At 45.6% G+C, this 27,524-nt stretch overlaps 1 long non-coding RNA gene across 1 annotated transcript; it reads right to left on the reverse strand.

Annotated features, from left to right (window-relative positions):
* On the reverse strand, nt 1-26,035 carry LOC120098151 (uncharacterized). The gene is made up of 2 exons (XR_005496182.2): nt 10,111-26,035; nt 1-7,978 (listed from the first exon to the last, which is right to left on the reverse strand). It is a non-coding gene; the product is annotated as an uncharacterized LOC120098151 (long non-coding RNA).
* Between the last annotated feature and the right edge of the window lie 1,489 nt (nt 26,036-27,524).

A 27,524-nucleotide genomic window follows, 5' to 3' on the forward strand; every position in this document is an offset into this window, starting at 1 on the left:
CGCTCCAGTTCGACTGTGCTCTCTACAAATTCCTCAAGAAGTGGCTTAGAAAAACAAAATCTTACCAAAGAAGGTACCTGCCCTCGAGTCAAGCCCATCGAGTGTGAATAATTCAATTAAACTCCATTTTTCTTTTTTCTTTTTTTTTTCTTTTCTTTTTTTCGGAGCTGGGGACCGAACCCAGGGCCTTGCGCTTGCTAGGCAAGCGCTCTACCACTGAGCTAAATCCCCAACCCCAAACTCCATTTTTCTAATAGTCATTCAACCTACATCATTAAGGACCTATTTTGGGTGCCAGGCAACACGAATAACCGGGAGTGGACTCACTGGACATCACCTGGAAGGGATGACTTCCACTGAGGCAAGGAGGCAGATGAGACTAGAAAGGTGCTAGAAAGGAAGTGAGAGGTGGGGATCGGGGAGGGTGACTGAGGTCACTTTAAATTGCAAGGTTGCTCCATTTCGGAAGGACTATGTCATATTCATCGAAAGTGGATGTCACTGGAGTTAAGTTCAGAGCAACCTGTAGGAGAAAGCTGTGTAGGACAACTGGGTAGAAGGTCATGGGTCCTGAGCTCTTCGACTAGCCTAGTAGGTGTGTGTGGTCTTGGCCTTTCGGGGCCTTCATTTCCTACTAATGCTAATAGAGGTGGGGCTTGATGGGAGCATCTCCAGATTTCTAACTCAGCAGTGTGGTTTGTGCTTTAGGCTTTAAGAACACGCACATGTATTGAGGTTAAAAAGCTGAAGAACCCCCAGGCTTCTTGAGGCAAAAAGCCGAAATCGCTAGCAGTGTGTTTTTCTTATTAACACTGTTAAGTTGCTTTCTGATTCTAAAGCTCTTTTCCAGGTATGTTTTTCTTGATCCTTAAAGAACCAAACCAAACCTGTAAGGTAAAAAAAATACCCTGGGCTTTAAAGCAGGTAAGTACTATACTTATTTTCTCAGGGACACTTCTGTGTGCGTATAGTTTGTTTGGCAGAACCATAGAGTGTGACAGTTGCTTATAATTGGATTAAAACAGATCTCTTTGAGGATATTGAGAAAGTGACCTCCAATTTCCCTTTAAATACCAGGTTTCAGGTTGCAAAGTTTTCAGGTCAGGGGAGCAAAGAGAGCACAAAGCATTCAAGGTCACACAGGTTCTCCCTTCAGAATGCGACCTCAGTGAACTCGGGCACTGAGACAAATTGAACACAGCACCTCAGCTCTACGAGGGCTGAAGCATCTGAACTCTTGAAGCAGATGTGGGATATGCTCTTTTGCCATACACATCATCGAATCACTTCCCAACCCGAAAGACTAAGGTTTGGAAACCATGGAACCCTACCAGATGCTGAGTGAGGCCTAACCTTAGTCAAGAGTTTCATCTCATTCAAGGTGTCTACCATTTCCACATCTCCTTCCTTCCCAGGAGTCTTCCTCACCAGTCAAGGCCCCAGATTCACACAGCTCATCAGGCTGGGGTGGTGGAGTAGGCCTGAATCCCAGACTGGGTAAGTAGAGGCAGGAATGCAGAGAGTGTAAGACTAGCCTTGGCTACAAATAGAGTTTGAGGTCAGACTGAGCCATTTGAGACTCCGTCTCAAGCAAAATAAAGGCAAACATGGATAATTTGTCAGTTGGTCACAACCTCTGGGTAACCTGGAGTTGGCATTTGTATGTAGGGGTTTTTTTGATACCCCTTTCCCTGTTCAACTTCTGCTGTAATTTATTTAAAACACTTACACAATTTCTTAGTACATTTATTTTTAACGGACACATATGAATCTCATATATTTAAGCCATTTAATAAACAAACTGAAGAAGACTCAGCAGAGCCCTCCCATAGCATATTTGACCAAGCAGAAGACAGAGCTGGTGAGCTCAGAGATAGCATTTGAAGTGGTGCAGATAAGTTCTGCAGAGAGAAGAAAAGAATGAGGACAGCTTAAGGGATTTATGGGGTGTCAAGACAGCTAACAGCTGAAAAGCACACAACTTGGAAGCAAGTCAGAAGGAGACAGCCCATTTAAAGAAGCAGGGACGACGGGCTGGAGAGATGGCTCAGCGGTTAAGAGCACTGACTGCTCTTCCAGAGGTCCTGAGTTCAAATCCCAGCAACCACATGGTGGCTCACAACCATCTGTAATGAGATCCGATGCCCTCTTCTGGTGTGTCTGAAAACATCGACAGTGTACTCATATGCGTAAAATAAATTAAAAAAAATTCTTAAAAAAAAAAGAAGCAGGGACTTAAAGGATTTCACATCTTGGAGAAGATATGATTGTTCAGGTACTAGAAACTGTTCATAGGGTCCTTTTAGTTAGGGAAGGAAAGGAGGGAGGACAGACGGAAGAAAGGAAGGAAGGAAGTTCCCCATGACTTAAAACCAAGCTGGTTCCAAGAGCCAGCGCCTGCTTCCCAAAGTTTTCAGCTTGGCTCTTTTGTTCTTCGTCTCTCAGCCCTTTGAATTCAAAGGGAGCTCCAGCATCTCGGAGTCTCCCTGGCTGCCCTTCCCTGGGCCAGCAGCTTATTCTCAAGCACCTTGAACAGAAGCTGGGACCAGATGATCCCTGTGGCAAGGAAACAGACTTTGATTCTTTGGCCTTGGGCACGGGGATGGAATGCGGGTGCGGCAGGGGTGGGAGTGGGTCTTTGGGGGAGGACGATGAGGAGCAGGTGACTCCCAGTAGGAAGCTGGAATGACCTTCTGGGAATGTTCATTTCTGCCAGACAAAACCAATCTATGCCTTACATCATCAAAACCCAGATTACTCAGCATTAATGTACGTACTAGTGAGAAGCAAGCTTCCTTTGGCTACTTGGGACATCTGTTAGGGGCACTGAATACAACGGCTCAACATGCCTCTGAAGATGTGTCCACTCCCAGGGAGTTTGTTTTGTTGCGCCTCTCACTGTCTCCTTTTGGGTCATATTTGTCTATTCGGGAGGCCTGCCATACCTCCAGGCCATAGGCATTTCACCGTGACCCAGGTTTTTCTGCTCGGCAGAGGCAAGGAGAGACCTTCAGTAGCAAAGACAAGAGAGATTGGACAGGGCGGGGGAAGGAAGGGGAGGGAAAGGGAGGGAGAGGGAGGGAGAGGGAGGGAGGGGGAGTAGATAAAACTAGTACTATATATAGAACATATGATGTAATTCCAGTTCAGTACAGCCTGGTCAGCGTAGACACCAGAAGGCCAGCTCGACAAAGTGCAGTCGGAAAGTCCCTTTCTTATTTACTTCTATACTTTTAAAGCTGTGGGAAAGTATGTATGTCATATGTTGGCTTCAATAAGGGGACTTACTGAAAATTCCTCTGGATTACCCTATAGATAGGAACACAGAGGCCCAAGGGAGGGAAGAGCTGAATGGGGGGTTGACATGAGCAAGTCATCATCAATGCAGATTTGGGACCAGGACCAACATCTGCTTTAAAGGGTGCACATTCTACTTTCTGGAGGGGATGGAAACTTTTGAAAGGCCAGGTCTATTTGGAGGACTAGGTCACCAAGGGTGTGATGTCAAAGGGGGTTGTTTGTTAACATGGGTTTCTTCTGTGCTTCCTGGTCACTATGAGATGAACAGTTCCACAGTGCTTGCCTACCATGATCCTGGGCTTTACCCTGTGCCCTAAATCAACAGTGCCAGTTCAACAAGGATCGGAGGAGTCTCCAAAACTGTGAGCTCCGTGTAATCTTCTTTCTTTTTAAGTTGACTATCTCAGGTATTGTGTTATAGGAACAGAAAGCCACTTAAACCAACCTCCTGAAACAACCTGTCACATGATCCCAACAGAACAGCTCATTCTTATCTTAAAAGTGTATAAACAATATGAGCATATAGTGCACCTTCATAGTTCCTGAATCTAAATTAAACAAACCGGTAGAAAAATCTTTTAACCCCTTCTTGTCTTTATTTTTTGTATTCATCGGCAGCTTTCTTTCTTTCTTTTTTTCTTTTTTTACTAGTTCCTTGTGCATTCTTCCTGGGGAATTTCTACATGTACAAACTACTTATGGCATATTCTCCCACTGTTTTGACAGTACAGAATCCTGTCTATTCTGTTTTTAATCTTTTTTTTTTTTTTAGCATTTGTTTATTCGTATGTCTGTGAGTGAGTGAACATGTCACTGTGTTTGTATGGAGGCCAGAAGACAACTTGCAGGAGTCAGTTCCACTTTATTCATTACTGGATGACACCCAGTTCCTCAGGCTTGGCAGGAAGTGCCTCTACCCACTGAACCATCCTGTCAGTTCTCTATCTTCTTTGTAACCTGTTGAGTAAAACAGACTTTAAATGGAAAAATAAACTTTTTTCTGATGAGTAGACGGAGTATCCTTATTCGTTTAAAAATTATTTTTATTACATTTGTGTGTGTGTGTGTGTGTGTGTAGAAAGAGGGTACTCGCATGCTAATGGTATGTCTATGGACACCCGAGAGCAACTTGTAGGAATTTGTTCTTTATTCCCACCATGTGGGTCCTGAGAATTGAACTCAGGTTGTCAGGTTTTGTGGCAAGCACCTTCATTCAGTGAGCCATTTTGCCAGCCCATAATTAGTTTTTATAGCTGCGAAGTTTTCCGAGGTGATGTAGTAGAGGAGTTTGAAGAGGAGGAAGAGCCTACTCCACCTGCTTCCTCCTGGCTGGGATCCTCAGGAGCCAACCGGACCATGGACAAAGTGAGCAGTGTGTTCTCTCAAAGGGACTCTTCATTAATGATTGCCCATTACATAGTTGACAAATATTATTATTAATTATTATTACGGATTTACTCGTCGCTATTTTAACTTTGGCCTGAGTTGACTTGACGCTTTGGATTATCTAGAGAGAACTTTAAAATCACCATTAAAATGGTTCCAGGGAGCCTTAGAATCACACGAAGCCATCCAGTTCCCTTAATGTACTGGCGTTCAAAACACATATGTCAGCCTAATCCCTGAGGATAGGGGCCAGGACTGGGGTAAGAGTAAATGACCTCCTTCCCTGAGCACATGGTAAATGACCCATTGTCCACCTCAGTGCTTCCCAGTGTAAAACACCACTTTTATTTGGACTCTAATTACTTTTCGTCGCCTGCCTGGGTTGGGCAGTGGAAGTAAGTATGCTTAGAAGGTCTGTGAGACTCTGTGTTTGTGAGTTGCTCTGGTTGGTTATATGACTTTGGACAAACACTGGTGGAAGGTTCTAGATCTGCACGTCTCCTCCTGGTGTCTCTTGCCTGACCTCAGAAGGCTGGTCACCTCTGGGGTGAAAAAGTGTGACAAAAGTCTGCCTGAGAAAGGCAATGACCTCATCCTACTGAGCGGCAGGAGTCTTCCTGCCAGCCTGCTACACCTAAAGATGGGCTGTCCTGCCCAGAGGCCAGGGTGAGGCAGGGACTGGCGAGACAGTCTCCACAGAGTAGCTGTGTGCACTACTCACGAGCTTTTAGGCCTGCCCACATTGCCCTTTTTGTTCCCGGCAGTTGTCTGACTACCACTGCTGGAAAATCCTTTCCACTCTTTAGAGTGAGCTTAGCACCATTTCCCTCCACATCTATGACACTCTCTTCTTCCTTTCCAAGGTACTCAGTTTCTCCTCCCCCTAGTTTCTGCACCAGATGCAAATATGTGAAACCCTTCATTCCTTCATGGCTATTTACTGAGCACCTACTGTGTACCAGGGCTAGTAGATGACGCCAATGCTTCCATAAAGAATCAGAGGGTGGACTGTAGGAATGGCACATGATTAAACATATTTTAATTATTTAATTATTTAATTAAATACTTAATTAATAATGGCTGTGACTACGAAAGAAAGGGCCGCATGGTAGTTTTGGGTGGGGTATGGATGTGCCAGGTTAGCCAGGTCAGTCAAGGGGCAGCCAGCTGAGGAGGTGAAATCTGAGCTAAGCTATGAAGGGCAAGGTGAACCCAGCTGTGTAAAAGCAAGAGATAGAGCATTCCAGGTTGGGTGCAGAGCAGGCACCAGGACTCTGAGGCAGGCTCAGTGTTCAAGAAATGGGAAAGGTGCTGGATAGGAAAGAGCAGGTAAGTAGGACTCTGAGGGTCTTGTGTGCGCTGAAGGGGGTTTTGTGTCTAGAAGCCACTGGGCTAGCCACTATTAGGCAAGGGAAAGGAAGCCCTGACTGGAATTGACTCATCCAACTAGGATAGACAGCAAGGTGCTAAGACCAAAAGAGGTCAAACATGCCTCTGACCTTATGTGTCCTAATAGAGGTGCTGTCCTTTATTGCAGCCACTGCTCCCTGATGTGGCCTGTTAGAGGTGTTGGTCCCCTAAGTGCAGCCTAAGTACAAGGTCTCTGTGGTGGTTTGACTATGCTTGGCCCATGGGAAATGGCACTATTAAGAGGTGTGCCTTTGTTGGGGTGTTGGAGGAAATGTGTCACTGTGGGAGTGGGCTTTGAGATCCCATGGTCGAGCTCCACCCAGTGTGGAAGAGTCCCTTATGCTAGTTGCCTGCAGAAGCCAATCTCCTGCTGCTACCTTTGGATCAAGATGTAGAACTTTCAACTCCTCCAGCCCCACATCTGCCTGCACACCGCCATGCTTCCCACCATGATAACGGACCAAACTTCTGAATCTGTAAGCCAGCCCCAATTATATGTTAGCCTTTGTAAGAGCTGCCTTCATCATGGTGTCTCTCCACAGCAGTGGAACATTGACTAAGACAATCTCATTTTCACTTTGCATATTATTCTCATTCAGTCAGTCATAGAGAGCATGATCCATGCCCCACTTCAGCATCTGGAAATGTATCAAGAGTACAGATTTTGGAGGCTACTCGGGGTCCTCCGTTAAGAATCTGTACTCTGTTAAAACCCTCAGTTGATCTGTATTTATTTAGGTTGAGAAGGACTGGCCTCAAAGTGATTAGAGTGATGAACTCTTGCTAACCCAATGAAGAAGACGATAAGGAGGCAGGTGCCCATGCAGTAACCTATGCTCCCATAGTATTAGACTCCTACCCTTGAGGATCTCAGCAGTTTAATAAGAATGCACATCACTTGAGAATAAACACACATTCTGATTCAATTGTTTGGAATGGGACTCTAAACTCTGCCTGCCTAACAAGCCTTAAGGTGTCATGAACACTGCTGGTCTGAGATGCTGAACCTTGGCATGACATTGACCCACTTGCTGATTTGATCACCATGGCTACCCTGTTGTTAGTGGTTTACTCACATTTTGAGGACAGGTGGGCAGGACTTAGCTTACATTTGAGTTGTGTCTCTCCTGGTGGGCATGAGGACTTTCACCCTTATCTATAAAAAGGGAGTGGCTTCTCTTCAGAGACTGCTCAGGCAGTGCGGGACACTGGTATCCTGTACTTGGCACAGAGCAGGTACAGAATCTCCTTAGCACAGATTCCAGAGCACACTTGGTAGCTCGTTTTCAGGATTGGCATCCAGTTTCATTCTTAAAATCTGGGGTTCTTTCTACCAGGTCTGTGGAAGTCAGGAGGTGGCTCAGAGAAGGTTGGTAATTACACTTCTTGACACTAACTGAGTATGGGTGGAGTCGATGAACAAAGTTCCCTCGGAAGTTGACAAGTTTACCCTGGTGGCTACATTTCTGTACCTGGAGCTGGTTACTTGTCAGAGCATCCCCTTCCTCAGAGGCTGAGACTCAGACATGCCTTTTGGTACCTAACCTTTGCTTTCTGGATTGTGAGCTCATCTAGCCTATCTGTTCTGACAACAGTCATGACTCCTTAGGTTTAATTGCCAAGACCACACTGCACATTCCAATTTGGTCATGGCTTCTCCAGAAGGTGCCTACGTCTGTGGCTGGCCTTGATGACATGGTAGTGACCATGGCCACTGAATTTATACATAGAGAGTACATAAAATACTTCTTGATCACTTCAGCTTCAAATTGGATTTTGACTTTCTGGAAAGTTCTCGAAATCCCAGGGACAGATTCAGTCAGCGTCTGGATCCTTATTAGAAACAATGGATACAGCCTTTAATGAGTTTTATTTCGTGGTCCTACAAAGGACATAAAACAGATATTACACAAATTGTACACAAGGATACTAAAGGGATTAAATAGCTGTCTCCACCCCCCCCCCCCCCCCCCCCGGTTCCTCCTCAGTAACAGCCTCCTGACTCTACTTCAGAGTTTATTCATTCAACCTCCATTTGCAAGACAGTTGGTCTGAACAGGCCCTGTGTTGAGCCTTGAGTCTGCAATGCTGAGGGAAAGCAGACTCGTCTTCTCTTCCAGGAGCCTGCTTTCTATTGAGGAAGACAGATGTTAAGCAGATAATCGCCCAGATAAATAGGAGAGTGCTGCTGGGATGAGAGCCATGAGAGAGAGAGAGAGAGAAGAGGGTTGCTTTGGGAGCCTAATGGAGAGGAATTTGACATAAAAGAGAAAACTTCTCTGAAGCCACTCAGAGGGGATATGGAGGATGATCTGGAAGCACCCTGACAAGGGCCCCTGTCTTTACTCAAGAATACTGTCCAGCCAGAGGAGGGGCTGGCAGAAACTCCTTAGCACAGATTCCAGTCTGCCTTTTTTGTCCTTTCATTATTTCCCTACTTCCCTGGAATAACCTTGAAGACAGAGATCAGTCATTGGATAAAGTGACACTCAAGACATTAAATTGAGACCCAAGGAAGTTAAATGGCCACATACACCTCCGTGATGGATGTCCCCAGAATGGACATGGCAGAGGATAGGAAGCAAAACACCACATTCTATCTAGGTAGGATGGTATTCTGTGGTGGACCTCAGGACACATGTCTGATAATAAGGCATAGCAAAAAAATCTGTAACATTCAATCTTGGGTATCTTCTCATGAACCATCGGAAAACTCTCTTCAGTCTTAGACTTGGAGGCTGTAAAGACAGGGCTTTGAAGTCCAAATTCCATTTAGCAGATTCCAAGCAAATCTTTTGCTTCTTTATGTCTGCACTGCTTCATTTGCCAAGAGAGGGAGATAAGAGATCTCCTAAAAATGTTGTCAAGGTCAAACAAGATGGTACTTGTGAAATGCTTGCCCCATGATGAGCAGTAAGCAGTACGGATGGTGTTAGTAAGGGTGTTGTCATTGAACCCAGGAAGTGGCCCAGCATTTCCCTCTGTTCCTTCATTATGTAGGTAGAGGACCTCTTGTGAAACAAGATCACCATCTCCTTTGGGGTTAGCTGATGATCTTGTCACTGCTAATCTCAGTCTGATTTTTGTTGCCATAATTAACTACAGGAGACTAGGCAATTTGCTAAGAATTGATACTCATTTACCACATAGTTCTGGAGACTTGGGGGTCTAAGCCAACATCTGCTTAACATCTAGTGAAGACCTTGGCCTCGACGGTAACATGACTGAAGGTATCACATGGCAAGACAGCAAGGGGTACCAGCTCACGTCCTTCTTCTTACAACATTGCCAGTCCTATCACAAAGAGCCTCGCCCACACAACCCTGTCTAATCCTAATTGCCTCCTGAGGGCACCACCTCCAAATACCATCTGCATGCAAATTTAGGGATTAGGTTTCAATAAGAGTTATGTAGGGAAGAAGAAACCGGTGAAGTTAGTGTCCAAAAATCTCCACGAGGGCTTTGTTCAGCTTCCTCTGAATCCCTCGGCCCTGCAATTCACTCTCCAACTGCTCCTTCACTTTCTGCTTTTGTATGGACAATGCTCACATGTTAATTGTTCACCTTCATGCTTCCTAAAGCTACATCCTTATGGAGCCTTTGCCATTTCTCCATGAATGTTATCTATTCACCCCCCCCTTTACATATTGAGGCTATAGCCGTGGACACAGACCCAAAGCTCTTACCCTTAAATGCACAGATTACAGTTTGCTTTGGTGAACCAGGCAACGTGTAATACACAGGTAAGGAAAACATGCCAGATGGCGAGGTTCTGCTTCTTGGGTTAAAGGCTATGTAACGAGGCATGTTGGGATATGGATGAGAGTCTATGGGAGAGGCTAGATGATTGGGGAAGACCTTTAGAGGTTGGTGGACAGTGCTACCTAGCCCAGTGAAGAGATGGGCGAGACAGAAAAAAGAGAATGGTGAGCAGAAGCCTGAAAGAAACACAGAGCAGAAGAGAGAGTTGTACACAAAGCTAAGGGTGGGGCAGGAGCCGGATCAAGGACTCACCTCTCTGAGATTCTGTCAGTCCCCTAAAAACAACTCTGTTGTGGTCCTTTCCATCCTGGGGTGAATTGAGCTCTCTGTATCCGCAGCCCAAGTACAGTTCCTGGCTTTCTAAAAGATGACCAGAGAACACTGGCAAGACATCTCAGTATGCAAAGTGCTTGCTGCCAAGACTAGTGACCTGAATTGGTCCCTGGGACTCAGAGGGTGGAAAGAGGAAATGGACTTCCCCAACTTGTTCTTTGACCTCAACGTAAGTTCTCTGGCTTGCGTGTATGTGTATGCACACAGACAAATAGTTAATAAATGTTTTTTTAAAGAGTTGCTGGTGGTAGAGATGGAGATTTGGGGAGTAGAGCCTGTTGCGTTCAGTGCCTCTCAGGAATCTTTGCTGAATCAGCACTCGGAACTCACTTTCCTCCAACTGATTCTGAGAGCAACTTAGCATCAGCCCCCAAAGCTGCAAACAATGTCAGAAGATGCCCTGCCTCTGGTTCAGGCCAACATCAATTTTCATCTCGCCCAAATGAAGGCAGAGGCAGACAGGGGGTGTTCTGGAAATAAGCCTGTGTTGTTGATCAAGACCTAATCAATTTCAAAATAGAATCTGGAGCAGAGTGTAGGTGACCTAAGAGGAAAGGAGGACAGGGGTGTGGCCCTTCCAAAGGGAGGTTGAGCAGCTAGGACATCCGACATTGGCAAAACAGGTCCTGGCAGAGGGAATCTGACAGTTGAGCATGACAACTGGGAAAGAGTTGGAGCCACAAAGGATGGGGAAGCGAGAGTGAGGGTCTGAGTCATCAACTCTAATGAAACCTTGAGCCACACTCAGCTTTTCTTGCCAGCTCAGGGCCAGTGAAAGCCGTTTGCTCAAATCCTGTTCTATTTGAGGAAACGCCAGCTGCATGGGAGGAAGTATTGCTTGTTCCACATTGAGAACAAGAGCCCCTTCTCTCTGCTCATGGGTGTTTGTGGGCACCAGCCTAGGAGTGTGCAAGGCTATCCTACCACTCAAGTAAGTTAGGGCAGTGCAGCCTAGCCTGGGAGGCCAAGCAGCCATCCTACTTGGAGCTTGGGAGAAGCTGAACTGGAGTCACCCCTAGGCAGTGTGGATTTTAGCCTCTCTAAAGAGCCCTGCGATTCTCTCATACCAACTCCAGAGGAAAGCGATAAGAGTGGCCAGGTTTCACTTATGGCCTCATTTGTTCCCTTGCCTTGACCTGGGAGAGGAGCACAGAAAACTCGACTCAGCTATTCCCAGGGGAGTTGAACAGCTCACCAGGGCATTGCTATCTTTTCAGTCTGGGGACTGTATGCACCCTGACATCCATTTGTTTCCCTGGAAACCATGACTGAGGTACATTAGGGCAGGCAAACTGTAGGAGACCCTGATAGGTAGGAGAGGATGTCCCTGCATTATCCACCAAGCTAGGTTTAGAGACATAGACCACTGATGGTGGAGATGCTGAGCTTACTACACATGTGAGGGATTTCAGGGAACCACTAGTCTGAGCCCCCACTCTACTGTAGCAAGTTATCAGGGCATCCTGCTTACAGTGAGGGTTAAGCCTCTACGAGCTGTACTTTGCTTAAGCATCTCAGTGGGCTACTATGGCCCAGGGCACATGAGTAGATAGCAAGAAGAAATGAACATTTCCCTTCCTTATTACCCAGAAGCACCCTTACCTCTGCCAGTCTGGATTATGGCACCTATTGGAAAGTAAAACAGGTCAAAACTAGTTTTTTTTTTTAATCATGGTAAAGAGAAGGACAAGCCAACATTTTATTCAGATGTTATTTGGGTGATCTGCAGTCATCTGTAGCAGGATGTGTTGGTCTAGAAACACTAAAAATTGCTTTTTTTTTAAACTGCTGTTCACATTGACATATGGCATCGGTCCAGCGCTGTGTGCCTCTGGGCTCCAGCAGCTTTTGTATAATGTGGGGATTTGAACAAGAGCATGGTGGCTTCAGCCTCATGATGTTTGGTATGTATTGGAAACACTGAATCATGCTGTAGAAGGTTACACCTGCTGACTTATTTCTTCTATGCTCCCAATTTAGGAGACAACCTGTACAGAGCTGATGCAGTCTCACCACCTTATGTGTTGGAGGATGTTTTTGGTGTGGAGACCACAGCTTGATGTCAGATGTCTTTCTTGATCACCACCCCTCTGCCCTTTGAGACAAGGCCCTTTATTAGATCCGGGGGTTGCCTATTAGACGGTATGGCTTTCAAACTTTAGGGCTCCTCCTGTCTCCTTGTCCTTGACACTAGTGTTATAGGTGTGTATGTTCACACTTGGCTCTCTATATGGGTGCTAGGGATTCAAATTCAGTTCCTCATACTTGTGTTTAGCAAGCACTTAATTAACTGAGCTAGCGCCCATCACTCTTGTTACAAAGTAACAATAATCTTTGTTTTCAAAGTTTCCTGGAGCTGCAGGCATCTAGGCAAAGAGAATGTGACCTGCTTTGTTTCTGTGCTACAGTATTTCTCTTCATGGTTGCCTTTTACTTATGAGCAGTGATTTCAGTTATGGGAGTCATGGAAGGTTTTCTCATATAACAAGTGCGTTTATGTGGACAAGAACATTTAAAGGAATACAGGAATATGCTATTAGCATGTGACAACAATAGTGGGGGTAGAATCCAAGGATGGATGGGCTTTCACAAAAGCAAGGCCAAGTGACCTCTGTGCACCCTCCTAGTTGTGAACACTTGGAAGGACAAGTGTCCTTATCTGAGTCCACAGCACTCCTTGGCTATCACCAAGTTGTCTGTAACATAAACCTGACATTTGAAATGAGTGTAATGAGTGGCCTACTTGGAGCTCAACCCACGATTTTGATGGTGTTAATGCATGACTCAGTGGAACATACTTTTTTATGAGGGAGAGGCAAAGAAAAACTTTTGTTCTTACACTCAGTACACTCAGGTACACACACACACACACACACACACACACCACATACACACTCTCACACTCACACCATACACACACCACATACACACTCACACCATACACACACCACATACACACTCTCACACTCACACCATACACATGTTCACACACATAACACAAACACACATATCATACACTCATACACACTCACACCATACATACTCACACAAATGTAACATACATACACATACACACACTCACACACATCACATACACACACATTCACACACATTCACACACACACAGCACATACACTCTCTCACACTCACACCATACACACACTCACACACACATAACACACACTCACACATATCACACACTCATACTCACAAACTCACACCATTGCACTCTCACACAAATGTAACACACTCACACATACATACACACATCACACACACACTCACACATACACACATCACACACTCATACACACACCACACACACTCACACGTATTACACACACACTACACACAAATGTAACACACTCACACATGCACACAACACACACATCACACACACACTCACACACACACAGAGACATCACACACATAACATATTCACACATATCACACACACACACAAGCACACACATTAGAGAACTCATTGGCAGTCCTGTGCTGCCGTTTACTATTGTGTGACCCTGGCAAATATCTAAGCTCTCCAAGATTCAGTTTCTCAGTTGTTTTGCTGCACACATGTCTCACATAGACATACAAGTTGTTTGGAAGACCATCCTAAATGGAGTTTTCATGATACAGAAATTTAGAAAACACACCTTTTTTTCTTTTAAGACAATAACGTTCCCTCTCTGGGAAAAGGCGAGCTTTGGATTACAGGAAGATGAGCAAATCAATGACTGCACTCACCGTTTGATTGTCAGTTTTTTTTCAAATCTTATTGGCTTTGTGCTTGGAGTATTTTTAAATTGACTGGCTGCTGGGTTCAAATGTTTAAACAAATTTTGGCGCGGGCTATAGAGTTTGGGCGTGCCACCAAGCTGCCTTGGCTGGGTGACAGTCTAAGCAGAGCCAAACAGCTGGCCCTTCAGGGAGCCTCCTTGATGGAAAGATTTCCCAGGGACAATGGTCTGTTGAGCTTTCCTGGCTTGGGAGCCTCTGAGGAGCCCCTCGGTCTCCTCAGCTTGGAGTGTCACTGACTCTCAGGGAGATGCAGCTGTGTTCTCTCTCCTCTCTTCACTGGCCCTGGTTGGCTCTGACTTCTAGTTGTAATGGAGAGAGCTGATGCCAGAGTTGGTAGAAACTGGGTTTCTCATCACTTCACCTCATGTTTCAGGACCAGCCTTGACTTTGGTTAAGGGAAGGAGGCTTGTGAGCATTTTTTCCTTAAGGCCTCTGCCTCCTTTTCTGTCCTGGCTGTTGTCCATTGTTAATCTTTTTAGGGGAGGTGGGAGGATACAGAAGCAGTGGATAAGAAGAGCTAACTTTCAGTATTTCCATGGAAGGAAAGAACAGGACATTTAGCTGCTTCCCCAAATGCTGAAAACAAAGTGGAAAGTATTAAAATCTGAGACATATAACCCTAGCCAGGCCAAATGATACTTTGCTCTATGCCCAGAATTTAAACATCTCACACATGCTTATAGCATCTCTACAAATAAACACCACATACACTGGGGACTTTAAAACCAACTAGTTAACCTTTCTGAGGACAAAGTGTAATCCCAGGAAATATGAATTGGAAGCTGAACCCCGTGCAACACAGAGACAGGCTTTCCAGTGTTCAGTGACTTGGCAGCATACATAGTTATTATAAAAGAGAAGTGTGATAGGCCCACTGCAGTGACGAATCAAGACAACTATTGAAAGCAGACGTTCTATTATTTAAGCTAATAACTGGCTCACGGTGCGTCTCAGTATATGAGATGATCATGTGACCAAAGTGACTGCTTTATAGGGAGGGGCTAGAAGTGTCCAAGTGGAAGAATGCTCTTAAGCTATGATATAAAAATGGAGGTAGAAAAGAGGGTGGAGACCCAGTGTTAGATTTGTTCTCCATCAATCTAGGGATGTTCTTTAAGGGATGGTGGAGTTGACTGGGGGGACAGCTGTCGATCAACTTTCTAGTGGCCTTCCTGCATCATTGTTTCAGAGGTTTGAATGTACCTCGAGTGAAACACACATGCCTTTAGATCCCGACTTTTCAGAGTAGTGAAGATGCCACCAACTGGGGGTGATGAAGTGTGCGTCCCTTCCTGTGCCCTCTTTGAGACGTGGTCTGGAGTTTGGCATGAGGGTTTAGGGACATTGATCTGGACCTAGTAGAATATGAAGAGTAGATAAAGTGAGACTGAGGCACCCCGGATCCCTCTCCTGAATAAAAGGTCTGAGTGAGTGCAAGTGTCAGGACGTAAAATTACTCAGTCTGCTAGGGTTAGAGAGGACAGCACTAAAGATGTTGGTATAGGTAGCCATGGGTTTTCCCGCCTGCACATAAGTTCCCTGACACAACAACTCTGAGACTTCTTATATAGGAATAAATGCCTAGGCCAATAGCTTTGGCTCATTTCTGCTAACTCGTAACTCAATTATCCTGTTTAAACTAGTCTAAGTCATGCCACCTGGCTGGTTACCTGGTTCTCAGTTTTATTCAACCATCTTCCTCTGTGTCTAGATGAATATTCCCACACCTGACTTAAATCCAGAATTCTTTTCTCTCTGCCGGATGTCCTGCCTTCTAATCCTTCCTCAAACTCATTGGTGAATAACTTTTTAAGGACAGGTGAATGCTTTTACACAGTGCATGAGAGATTATCTCTACTGGTATGGAGGAGTGAATTGATATTGTGCAATATCCTTTGTGGAATCAGCTTGGCCTCGGGTATTTGCTGCTGGACTCCTGATGGCAGAAGTTCACAGAGGACTAGTAAAATTCCCTGAATCTCCCAGCGGATGTTGTCCCCATTCCAGGCATTGATTCCACAGGAAACAGTCTCAGAGGCAATTGCTTCTGCAGGCGTGTTCTAGAGGGGCTCTTTCTCTGTGAAGAAGCAGAGGCTATGGTAAAAAACCACCATTGCTTACAAAGGGCTTCCTTTGTCTGCCATTATCCCAAGACCTTGATGTTGGATATTGTCAGTCCTCTAGGCAGACCAATGGCAGTTGTACAATAGACATCTGTTAGTCAGGGTCCCAGGAAACCATTCTCTTCATGGTCTCTGATTTAGTCCATGCTTAGTCCATGCTTTGCTGGCATGGCCAACCAGGATTCCATCTCTTTCCACTATGGTGCCTGAAACTTTCTCCACCCAGAGAATGCAAGTGAAGGTGCAGTTAGAATTCTTCTCCTTGTGTTAGAGAATCTTCAGCTTCTCAAGCAAGAGCTGAATAAAGTCCTAGAACATAGTGACTGTCATTCTGGCGTCCTGGCCAGACTCTCGGCAGCTTCTGCAGCAATCAGCTTTCAGTGTGCACTGAGCCTTCTCTTCTCATTTATGAGTGGTCCCATGTGACTTTCTCCATCACAGTAAACTGCCTTTTAGCTAGTCTTTGCATGACGCCCTGCCAGTTTCACATGTCCAACTCCAAGGCCTACGAATTTTGACCATGTGTGTAGTATAGGAGCCTCTGGGCTTCATTTCAGGAATTTCTGATCCCGAGGGTTCTAGATTATCTGATCAATTATTTTCTAGCTTTCTAGCACGCACCATCTGCTATCTGTTGGCTGTGTCTACAGCAGGGCACAGAACTGGTTCAAACTAAGCCATGCTAATAAGGCATGTCCCTGTATCCAAGCTAAACACCTCTCCCCATATACTGTCCTCACCTGCCTGGGCTGATTGCTACCATAAGACAATCTCTAGGGGAAATCTTGAGACCACATGGGAAAAACTTGAACTTGAATGGTGAGGTAGATGTCTCTGTGCATTTTGGGGAGTTTTGGGAGGCAGCCCCAGAAGTCTATGCACCAAACGAGACTACGTGACAGGTTTGGGAAGTATTTCACTGTCTAGTTTCAGAGTGAAAGATTAGATGTTGTCCTATACCGGTGTGGGCACACACCTATAAATCCTAACTCTCTGGATACTGAAGGAGGAAGGTCAGAGCTCAAGCCCAGCCTGGGTGACAAAGCTAGACTCTGCCTCAAAACACAAGATAGGGAGAGGGAGAGAAAAGAGTGTGGAGGGTCAGGCAAGCGTATTTATGGAGAATAAAAGAGGCAGGCCCTCATTTTTATAGCTAAGCAGCTAGGCAACCAGCAGGGCAGACATAGAACCACAGAGAGCCCAGACAGGAGCTTTAGTCACTCTTAGTAACTCAGGGTATTGTCAGTTATCAGAATGTGTAGGATAATGGAAGAATTCAGCCAACAGGTGAAGGTATCGGCTGAGAGACGTGCAAGGACAGGGGGTGTCGAGCTGTTTGCAGCTTGGAGGCGTGTCTGCTGCTGGACACATCTTACAAGTCTTTGTTGCCAGAAGATGTCTGACCAGAGACATTTTGCTTTGCGCCTGCTCTGCCTTTCATGCTGCTGGAACTATTGATCTCTCTGTAGAGACAGAGTCAGCCTCCTCTATGTCATGGTGTCTTAGTCAGTTATTACTGCTATGATAAAACACCCTGAATAAAGCATCTTGGGCAGGAAAGGGTTTCTTTGGCTTATTCTTCCATATTAAAGGATGTCAGGACAGGAACTCAAACTGGACAGGAGCCTGGAGGCAGGAGCTGATGCAGAGATCATGGAGGGGTTACTGCTTACTGGTTTGCTCTTCATGGCTTGCTCAACGTACTTTCTTATAGAACCAGGATCCCCACTTCAGCGATGACCCCACCAAGAATGGGCTGGGCCCTCGCCCACTGATCGCTAATTAAGAAAATGCTCTGCAGCAGGCTTCATTGATTTAAGTTTCCCTCCTCTCAGATGCCTTTAGCTTGGCCAAGCTGACAAAACTAACCAGCACACATGGGCTCCACATCTGTGGACTCAAACACAGTTTGAAAACATGAAATGGCGTTGGGTGTATTCTAAGCATGAACTAACACTTATATCTTGTCATGCCTTGAATGATAGAGCTACCCAGCATTTATACTGCATTAGGCATTAGAATACATCTTTGATGACATGAAGTATGTCAAAGGATGAATGTAGCTTACATGCAAAGAACTACATTTTATATAAGAGACTTGAGCATCAGCAGATTTTATTATATGTCATGGGGCCTGGAACCAACAGCCCACAGGATGACTGTACCCAGTATTGGAGCCTTTGAATTAGTGTTTGGGGCTGAGGAAGCCAGAAACTGGTTAAGTTGTTGTCTCTGTGGTGTTATGGGTTGCCGATTAAGTGATCTCATCGCTTCTCTGAGGCTAAGCTTTGTGCTGTGGCTGCTGCCCAGCATCTGAGGTAACCGAGCCACTGCTTGTGGAAATGCAGAGATGAATGAGACAGGAGTACACCCTAGGCACAGCGGAATGGCCCCTTCTCCTATGCCTGGATTTAAAGCAGCTTGGGAGCAGTTAGACATTCCATTAGCAAAGGCTCAGACCAGCAGCCTGATCTAAGTTTCCTGGATCTTGCCACTCAAATGTATCATGTGTACTTGGTTGACCTAGCATGTCACCGAGGAAAAACAAGCTTCTAGGCCAGAGGTCACAGACTGGCTGCCTCCAAGTCCAATGCCTGGCCATTAGATGATTTTGATTTGATCTATACCAGAGTTAAACCATTTTTAAAAATATTTGAATTGTATGTCATGTGTATGGTAGCTTTGTCTTCATCAGTGTCTGAGTACCATGTGCATGCAGTGCCCATGAAGGCTACAAGAGGATGTTGGATTCCCTGGAGCCATCGTGTTGGGGCTAGGAATTGAACTCTGATGGGTTCAATCTCTGGAAGAGCAGTTAGTGCTCTTAAACTCTGAGCCATTTCTACAAGCCCCCAGTTTACAGTCTTAAACATCCATCTCTTAATAAGCAGAAGATTCCATCTGTACATGAAAACTGGTAGGCGCTAACGCTGGTGTTTGTAACTGACTCCTTTCCATGAGTCATGGGTTCCTCACATGCCACAGCCTCCTCCCCCAGCTCCCTTCACTTCACAGTCCCAGTCAATAGCCATAGAGCGTGGAATATGAATGCCTTGGCCTAGGCTGTTGTTGCATGTAATTTGCTGTATAGAACAAGGGCTGTAATGGCACCCAGAGCCACACACCAGGTCCCCAGCTGCTTGCAGAAAACTGAGCCGAATCCAGCCCATTCACCTGCCACTGTCTACTAAGAGAGTAGGACAGAGGAAGTATTACTCTATTGCCCTGACATATTTACTATCTTTAAGGAAAGACACTATTGATTTTATTGAGTTAGAAGACGGGGGCTGCCCACCCACCCACTCCTTCCTTGCCACAATGTACTTGCCGTGAAGCAAAGGGACCCAAGTTTGATTTTTTTAGAACCACATGAAAAGCTGGGCATGTGGTGGCATGTGCTTGTTATCCTGTGTATTGGGGAAGGGGTGACACAGGGATCTCTGAGGGGTCTACTGACCAGCTGCCTAGCCTTGTTGGCAAGTTCCTGGTTACTGAGAGTCTGTCTTGAAAATAAGGTGGTGGACAGTAGACTCACACACACTCACACACTGAGTTCCTACTAAGGAACAACACTTGAGATGCTCTTCTAAGCGCCACACCCATGTCCATACACACACTCACAAGCGCACACACACTCACACACACTCACTCTCAAACACTCATACACACATGTTCAGACTCACAATCTCACACATACTCATACTCACTCACACTCATGTATTCTCTCTCTCTCTCTCTCTCTCTCTCTCTTTAGTATGACTAGAAAGATAACCCCTCACTGCCAAGCAGCCTGACTTGACACTCTCTCCCCAACTCCTTCTCTCCCCCTTGACCTTTCTTTTTCTGTTTCTTTTCTGTCAGGGTCTCAAATTCATGATCCTCTTGCCTCTGCCTCCCAAATGCTGGGATTATAGGTTTGTGCTACCATACCCAGCCACATTAAGGCATTTTCTAAACAAACATTTTCCTCTACCTCTGTCATCAATTAAAATAGCTTCAAAATGAGAGGGGAACGTTGGCAATCCTGGCTCTCTAAACCTTGAGTTGTCAGCAGGTCACAAAATGTCATCGTTACTGGTCAGGACCATGGGCTATTGAATATTCCCCTCTAGCCTGTCTACCACAGCCATGGATAAGATCTGGGCTCCTTGAGATTATTGTCTTCTGCTTTTCTGACTTAGGCCCGACCTGCAGGCACTGGCTAATTCCTTTTGTGCCTCATGGGAATGCTGTCTGCAACTGGTGTTTTGCCTCTCTTCATTGTACTTCTGCACTTCCCTCACATTTTCTCCTCAGGATGATCTGGCAGCCTGGGGCTGCCCATCCACCCTCTCCTTTTTCTCTGCCTTCCCTGCCAAGGAGTCCAACTTTAGGTTGTGATGGAGAATGCCCGAACCCTGCTTTTCTAGTCTTCCCTTTCACAGTAGCTGGAGGTGGTCCCACGAGTCTGCTCTGGCTATTGACAGAAAAGGAGCTTTCTTAGAGGCGTCTGGGAGGTATTTTCTTCCTTTATAAGATAACAATTTAGGTGTAAGGATTTCTCCGTTTCCTCCTTTCTGGCTCTGGGTATAAGTTTGTTAGGATGTGGTGTGTGAAACTGCCGCAGCCTTCTTGGGATACAAGGGGAGACATTGGTAATATGTCAAAAATGGTGGGAGAAAGAAAGAAAGGCTCCTGGCGATATGATCCAGCCTTGAATCATTTCCATTCACATGGCAGAAATGAATACAGTTTATTAATGTCATTTCGGGACTGGGAATGGTGCTATAGACCTGTAACCCCAGTATTTTGGAGGCTGAGGCAGGAGGATTTATGAGGTCAAGGCTAATCTGTGCTATATAACAAGAAGCTTGTCTGAATAAAACAAAAGAAAACAGAACAAAAAGCCTCTTTACGTTAGGTATTCTGTTTTAATTCTACCGTTCAGCCTTCTTTTACCTGTTGTTTGTACAATTTAAAGACAAATTGTGTATAGTCAGATGGTAACAGTGCATGCCTTTAATCCCAGCAATCAGGAGGGAGAGACAGCAGATCTCTGACTTTAAGGCTAGCCTAGTCTAGAGTGAGTTCCAGGATAGTACACAACAGAAAAACTCTTTTCTGTATTAATTAATCCAGTTCCTATGGTGGTGCAAGGGAAGGCACAACTTTGCTCCTTCTCTGTGGGAGGAAATTGGTGCTTTCTCTGTGCAGTTCCCATGAGAAATCATTCTTTTACGATGCAGAGCCATGACATAATCCTGGGATTTCTGGATTCCCAGGCCCTGGGCTCAGTAGCAACTTGGTGTTTCCTAACAGAGAGAATGGTTTGTTTCATGTTCCATGGCACTACACTGGCACAGACTTGGGCCAACAATGGGAGCTCCCCTCCCTTATCCACCCTCTTCTTTCTTGAGCTTACCTTACTGGGCACTCGTTCTAGCACTAAGTTTCACAGCTCCTTGGTAACCACCTGCTTCCTCCCTCTAGGGTTCAGGTATTGGATCCCGGCCACTCAGGATGACTGATCACCAGTGTTTTCTATCCTGATGGGAGGAAATTGCCTGGAGAACGCATGGCCTGGGCTTGAGGTCAGGCAGGGTTAAATTCTGCCATGGTTTGCTGCTTCTAGCTGTGTTACCTCGGGAAAATTCTTTTCCCTCTCTGAGCATTGCTATTCTCTTCTGTTACATGGGATAATGAAGATCTATATGCTAAGGTTGTCTTAGAATATTAAATGGGGTACTGACACTAAACACTCCTGACATAAGTAATCACTTGAAAGCTGACAGACGTTGAGCCTACCCTCTTGGTCCTCCTGTTATGTGGGCTGGAATGGGGTGGATGGAATCCTCTGTCATGGAGGAAATAGGAATGGACTTAGCATACAGGCATTGACTTTTGAGTCAAGACAGTGATAGATGAGTGGGTTTTGTGACCTCAGTGACTTCTGTGGCTCAACTATAAAATGCATTCTGCCTGAGATGACACCCAGGGCCTTCTTAGTAAGGACACAGTGCCCTAGACGATATACCAAGAGTGTTGTTTGCCTTCTGCTCTTCAGGAGTCTGCAGGGGGAAAGAGTATCTGCCACCCCAAGGCGTTGAGTGGTGTATCTTCTAAATGAGTCGTAGCTGCCCACAAACTCATTTCATCCCTCAGCACCAGCATGGCCAGGCCAGGTATCTAGCAGGATGTAGATGGTCAAGAATCAAGGTAGAGGAATGAACAAGCTACTTACAGAGTGGTGGTGGCACTTGTGACCCCTGAAGGTCAGGTAGGTTTGAATTCCTGTAGTACAAATATTTAGAATGTGACCATGATTATAGTTTTTGGTAAGAATGAATCACTTATTCATGATCATGGCCATGAACCTAGCCAAACTGTGGGCCAAAACCAGAATAAACTTGCTCAACTGATGGCCTTAGAGCCAAGGGTGCTGACTTCCACTGACCAGGAGCTAGGTCGGGTGGTTTCATTTTCCTTTGACTATATTTTTAAAGAATAGAAACTTACAAGTATTTCTATATCTAGTAACCTTGTTCAGACTCAATATTTTCCTCTAAAACTCTGAACTTTCCCCTAAAACTATATGCCAATCTTAGTTTATAACTTTGCCCACTATATAGAAATAGTGGTAGAGTGCGTAGAGCGCGTTCTTACTTACTCTTCAAACAGATGTAAAAAGTAGGCATGCTTTTAATTCCCATTTTACAAGGGAGTGGGGTTTGACAGCTAAGTGGACCTCAGCCAAGGTCACCCTGGTGTTGAAGGCAGGCAGGCAGGCATGGGCATGCTGTCAATCAATGCTCCCCCAGCTGACTCAGTGATAGCCATGTGCATGGGAGCGTGCACCAGGAGGTCAAGAACTCAGTTAATCCCTCTGCAGTGGTTGGGAGTGAGCCACTGTGCACTTCATTTTAGAGAGGAAGAGAGACCACTTTTGCATGATTACGTAAGCTGTCTGCAGCCTGTGAGTGGTGGAGCTAGCCTGTCCGTGCAGAAAGGCAGAGACTGGGAAACTTTCCAGGGCAACAAAAACACTGGGGACTTTCCCAGCGCCACACAGTGAGTCCACAGCTGACCCGGGCTGGCACTGCCCAGGATTCTTTTCAGTGAGTGCCACTCTATGGGTGTGGCTGGAGTAGTAAGTAAGGAGGGGTCCCTGCCCTGTCCCTTGCACGAGTAATGGGAAATACTTCAGTGAATCAGAGCACATGCTTGGGGAATGTACAGCTGCAACTCTCAAAGAGTGTCCCCCACCCTACCCTCTGTTTCTTCTGTAAAACGGGGCAATAAACATAGACACTCACTAGTTTGGAGGAGAAGAAAGTGGGGACTCATCATCACATCTGGCAGGATAACTATCACATGGGTAACCCAGGGAAGCTTACTTATCTCTGTCCCCACTGAAAAGATCTATGAGCTAGAGAGGTTTGATAATACTGCTCTGTGCGGAGAAACCATGAGGTCTGCTTTTTGGCTGACTTCTTGCGGTGGCTGAGGTTGGAAGGCTGAGGAGTTGAGACAATGAGTCTGAGTCTGTCTACATGAGACAGTCATGTACTGGGACACCTCGCATGCATGTGCACTTGCAAACCACAGGCACAGGTATACACATGTTTATACATATGCTTATGTATAGACACATGTGTTTATACATGATATGCTTGTGGCATGTCATGTCCTTGAAAACACGTACATTGTCTATGCATGCAAGAATACACATAGTGCTTGTGCTATATACCTGTGTGTAAGTACACGCGTGTGCGCGCGCACGCACACACACACACACACACGTGTGTGTGTTCATACAGAATATAGTTGTGGCACATGGATGCTTCACATGTGCACATGCACATACACGTACACGTACACATACACAGTGCACATGTGAGCACACACTAGCTTACACTGCTCGCTCTTGATTCAGAGAGGCTGGCTGCTCTGACTCTTGGGTATGGCCAGGCAGCTCATGCTGTGCTCTCTTGCATCTCTGACTTTCCACATTTTGGGTTAATTTCAGTTGCCATTGAATAATCCAAATGAACTTCACAATTATACATTTTATTCTAGAATATTAGTTCTGTGAAGGGCAGGGACCCACCTGACCATTTACATCAAATGCCCCTGACAGCCTGAGACATAGTAACTCTTCAATAGATACTCATACCCATGAGCACCCCAGGATCAATATGTACCATTCACGAGCATCCCAGGGTCAATATGTACCATTCACGAGCATCCCAGGGTCAATATGTACCATTCACGAGCATCCCAGGGTCAATATGTACCATTCACGAGCATCCCAGGGTCAATATGTACCATTCATGAGCATCCCAGGGTCAATATGTACCATTCACGAGCATCCCAGGGTCAATGTGTACCATTCACGAGCACCCCAGGGTCAATATGTACCATTCACGAGCATCCCAGGATCAATATGTACCATTCACGAGCATCCCAGGGTCAATATGTACCATTCTCGAGCATCCCAGGATCTTCTTGCTTTTGGGATGGGGAATATGTTGTTTCACACCACAGAGCCTTTGCATAAGATACCTTGTAGAGGATTTTGCCTTTGTGGAGTCTGGTGACTTTGTATACTTTCCCAGAGAGCCAAGCTTCAGAACCTTATCAAAAATTCATGCAAAAAATTATCAACTTTCAGGTATATTCCCACTTACGAAGAAAATAAATTCCAGAGGGGAGAATTTCTAACTCTTAAATGTGGACAGCTCTTTAACTGTGCCCACCACCCTGAAGCGCTAAGGAGATATCAGCAGCTGCCACAAGTAATAAGCTTGACACGTCCCTGTCTGGGCTGGAACAGACTGTTTTTTCTCTTGGGCCAGATTACAATAGTAATCTGCTAGACATCAAGAGGCCAGGAGGCCAGTGAGGGTGGGGCATAGAAATGACAAACACAGGCATGATGGTAAAAAGCAGGCAGCTAGGCTAGTGTCCTGTGCCATCATTCATTCACTTTTCGTTGATTAGATAATTTGGGTGCCTTCTAAGTGATGGGTACTGTGTGAGCTGTCTGGGAGAAAGTGAGGTAGAGAGTCCTTAGCTTCTGGGCATTCTGAGTCTAGCGCTGAGAGAGACAGACTGTCAGCATTCAGTGTTCTCAGTGGTCCTGGCAAAGATGGGGAAGCTTCTGGAAGAGAAGGTTTTCAAGATGATGCTTCGAGATGAGCTGCACCTAGTCAGGAGGCAAGAGAACTGTTAGTGGGCAGGCTTCACAGGGAGAGAATGTATCCGTAGAAACTAGTATGGCAACTATGGGGCAGGAGCAGGTACAGGGGGTGCACATAGCTTGTCCCTGTGGCTCCTGGAGCCCAGGGTGATGATGTGGACTTAGGACCGAAGCATCACACATTGAGAGAACCTAGGGCAAGTGGGAGGCACTTCCTAGGAGGTAGAGTGCTGTAGGAGACAGTGTTATGACTCTTGGGGACCTGGATACTGGGGATATGGGAGAAGGGGTTTAGCAACCACTGCCTATGAAACAGGCCATTCTCTGGACTATCATCTTACCTGACAAATGAATAGGGAGGCCCAGGTCATCTGTCAAGCATCTCATAGCTGCTGCTGTCCCTGTATCAGTCTAGATCAACCTCTACCCTGTGCCCTATCCTCTCTCACCCCATAGCTCCCTATGCCATACAAGGTCTACTGTGGACACCTGGACTCCTGTCTCTACTGCCACCAGAGACTGTGCTCCTTACTGGAACACACTCTTTTCTTGGCCTTTGTTTGTTTCTTTCTTTCTTTGTTTCTTTGTTTCTTTGTTTCTTTGTTTCTTTCTTTCTTTCTTTCTTTCTTTTTTTTTTATTAACTTGAGTATTTCTTATATACATTTCGAGTGTTATTCCCTTTCCCGGTTTCCGGGCAAACATCCCTCTCCCCTCTCCCCTTCCTTATGGGTGTTCCCCTCCCAGCCCTCCCCCCATTGCCGCCCTCCCCCCCATAGTCTAGTTCACTGGGGGTTCAGTCTTAGCAGGACCCAGGGCTTCCCCTTCCACTGGTGCTCTTACTAGGATATTCATTGCTACCTATGGGGTCAGAGTCCAGGGTCAGTCCATGTATAGTCTTTGGGTAGGGGCTTAGTCCCTGGAAGCTCTGGTTGCTTGACATTGTTGTACATATGGGGTCTCGAGCCCCTTCAAGCTCTTCCAGTTCTTTCTCTGATTCCTTCAACGGGGGACCTATTCTCAGTTCAGTGGTTTGCTGCTGGCATTCGCCTCTGTATTTGCTGTATTCTGGCTGTGTCTTTCAGGAGCGATCTACATCCGGCTCCTGTCGGTCTGCACTTCTTTGCTTCATCCATCTTGTCTAATTGGGTGGCTGTATATGTATGGGCCACATGTGGGGCAGGCTCGGAATGGGTGTTCCTTCAGTCTCTGTTTTAATCTTTGCCTCTCCCTTCCCTGCCAAGGGTATTCTTTTTCCTCATTTAAAGAAGGAGTGAAGCATTCACATTTTGATCATCCGTCTTGAGTTTCGTTTGTTCTAGGGATCTAGGGTAATTCAAGCATTTGGGCTAATAGCCACTTATCAATGAGTGCATACCATGTATGTCTTTCTGTGATTGGGTTAGCTCACTCAGAATGATATTTTCCAGTTCCAACCATTTGCCTACAAATTTCATAAAGCCGTTGTTTTTGATAGCTGAGTGATATTCCATTGTGTAGATGTACCACATTTTCTGTATCCATTCCTCTGTTGAAGGGCATCTGGGTTCTTTCCAGTTTCTGGCTATTATAAATAAGGCTGCGATGAACATAGTGGAGCACATGTCTCTTTTATATGTTGAGGCATCTTTTGGGTATATGCCCAAGAGAGGTATAGCTGGATCCTCAGGCAGTTCGATGTCCAATTTTCTGAGGAACCTCCAGACTGATTTCCAGAATGGTGTACCAGTCTGCAATCCCACCAACAATGGAGGAGTGTTCCTCTTTCTCCACATCCTCGCCAGCATCTGCTGTCACCTGAGTTTTTGATCTTAGCCATTCTCACTGGTGTGAGGTGAAATCTCAGGGTTGTTTTGATTTGCATTTCCCTTATGACTAAAGATGTTGAACATTTCTTTAGGTGTTTCTCAGCCATTCGGCATTGCTCAGCTGTGAATTCTTTGTTTAGCTCTGAACCCCATTTTTTAATAGGGTTATTTGTTTCCCTGCGGTCTAACTTCTTGAGTTCTTTGTATATTTTGGATATAAGGCCTCTATCTGTTGTAGGATTGGTAAAGATCTTTTCCCAATCTGTTGGTTGCCATTTTGTCCTAACCACAGTGTCCTTTGCCTTACAGAAGCTTTGCAGTTTTATGAGATCCCATTTGTCGATTCTTGATCTTAGAGCGTAAGCCATTGGTGTTTTGTTCAGGAAATTTTTTCCAGTGCCCATGTGTTCCAGATGCTTCCCTAG

Source organism: Rattus norvegicus, chromosome 18 (genome assembly GCF_036323735.1).
Source record: "Rattus norvegicus strain BN/NHsdMcwi chromosome 18, GRCr8, whole genome shotgun sequence".
NCBI lineage: Eukaryota > Metazoa > Chordata > Mammalia > Rodentia > Muridae > Rattus > Rattus norvegicus.